Here is a 2,500-nt window from a genome sequence, read left to right as displayed (position 1 = left end):
ACGTGATATTACCTTTGCAAAGAGTACCATCCCTTGGCATTGATATATCTGTCTACATTAGCTTGGTTCTGAAGGATGAAGGACACTTTTCAGAAGATGAACGCCATTCTGGTCCTCAAAGGCCTCGCGAAAGCCGAGAAAGTTTTCATATTTCATTTCAAAATGCCACACTCTGATTATTTCGGCAGCGGTAAGATATCACATCTCGTGTAACGGAGTACGATCTCGGTACAATTCTAACTCCGAAATGATTCAATCCCAAAGATTGCTAAAAGGAGATAAAAAAAAAAAAAAGATGACAGAAAAGGGAAAAAGATTTCATGTTTCGCTTGGCGGACGATTGATCTAACTGCGGTGCGAGATTGCGAGTAACGGATTTAGGAAAAAAGATAACAAAACTCTCTCTCTCTCTCTCTCTCTCTCTCTCTCTCTCTCTCTCTCTCTCTCTCTCTCTCTCTCTCTCTCTCTCTCTCTCTCTCTCTCTCTCTCTCTCTCTCTCTCTCTCTCTCTCTCTCTCTCTTTCTCTCCTCTCTCTCTCTCTCTCTCTCTCTCTCTCTCTCTCTTCTCTCTCTCTCTCTCTCTCTCTCTCTCTCTCTCTCTCGCCTCTCTCTCTCTCTCTCTCGCTTCTCTCTATATATATCCCGTCTCTCTCTCTCTCTCTCTCTCTCTCTCTTTACCTTTCTCTCTCTCTCTCTCTCTCTCTCTCTCTCTCTCTCTCTCTCTCTCTCTCTCTCTCTCTCTCTTTATTCTCACTCTTTATTCTCTCTCTCTCTCTCTCTCTCTCTCTCTCTCTCTCTCTCTCTCTATATATATATATTATATATATATATATATATATATATATATATATATATATATATATATATATATATATATATATAAATATGTGTGTGTATGTGTGTGTGTGTGTATTATATAGACATATATATATATATATATATATATATATATATATATATATATATATATATATATATATATTATGTATGTATTATATATATATATATATATATATATTATATATATATATATATATATTATATATATATAATACTTACTATACATACATATATACATATATATGTATATATATATATATATATATATATATATATATAATATATATATTTATATATGTGTGTGTGTGTGTGGTGTGTGTGTGTGTGGTTGTGTGTGTGTGTGTGTGTGTGTGTGTGTGTGTGTGTGTGTGTATACATATATTTATATATATATATATTATATATATATATATTTATAACTATATATATATATATATACCTATATATATATATTTATCGAAATATATATATATATATATATATATATATATATATATATATATATATATATATATATATATATATATATATATATATATATATATATATATATATATATCCATATACATAAAAGTATATATCTGTCTATATACATGTCCTTCCCTCCTTCCTCGTGTATGTTTAGGGGGGGGGGGTCAAAGAATGTTAATCCCTTGCTGGATTCGGTAGTGTGGAGTTGAAACGGCTATGCTAAGTTCTAGTATTCGAAGGAGTTCACGGGAGAGTGAACAGAGAAGCTCTGATTAAGTTCTCTCTGTGGGAACACAGCTCTGTTTGCTTGTTTGTTTGTGTACGTCAATTAACATGCGCAAACACACACAAGCGAACACACACCAAAATGCATATATAAATACACATCTCTGTGTTTGAGTGTGTATATGTGTGGGTGGCTGTTTATGTGTGTGTGTGTGTGGGTGGGGGTGTATTTGTGTATGTGTACGTTTATGCATACATATGTACATATACATATATATATATATATATATATATATATATATATATATATATATATATATATATATATATATATATATATATATATATATATATATTTATACATATGTATATATATATATATATATATATATTATATATATATATATATATATATATATGTATATATATAATATATATATATATATATATATATATATATATATATATACATTATTTTATATATATATATATATATATATATATATATATAATATATATATATATATATATATATGTATGTATACTTGTATGTATATGTGTGTATATATATACTCTCTCTCTCTCTCTCTCTCTCTCTCTCTCTCTCTTCTCTATATATATATATATATATATATATATATATTATATATATATATATATATATATATTATATAGTATATATATATATATATATATATATATATATATATTATATATATATATATATATATATATATGTATGTATATGTGTGTTTGTGTGTGTGTGTTGTGTGTGTGATGTGTGTGTGTGTGTGTGTGTGTGTGTGTGTGGGGGTGTGTGTGTGTGTGTGCGTGTGTGTGTGTGTCTCTTTGTGTGCACATATATATATGAAAATATATATATATATATATATATATATATATATATATATATATATATATAGATATATATACACACACAAACATGTATGTATGTATAGATATTC

The 2,500-nt window shown here is 27.6% G+C and overlaps 1 protein-coding gene across 1 annotated transcript in view; it reads right to left on the bottom strand.

Moving 5' to 3' along the window:
- LOC122248196 (zwei Ig domain protein zig-8) overlaps positions 1 to 2,500 on the bottom strand; it is a 189,842-nt gene that overhangs the window by 65,938 nt on the left and 121,404 nt on the right. The window lies entirely within an intron of this gene.

Source organism: Penaeus japonicus, unplaced genomic scaffold (assembly GCF_977035675.1).
Source record: "Penaeus japonicus unplaced genomic scaffold, GWHDUDI00000001_assembly GWHDUDI00000003, whole genome shotgun sequence".
Taxonomy (NCBI): Eukaryota; Metazoa; Arthropoda; class Malacostraca; order Decapoda; family Penaeidae; genus Penaeus; species Penaeus japonicus.
This window is presented reverse-complemented; position numbering and strand designations above follow the sequence as displayed.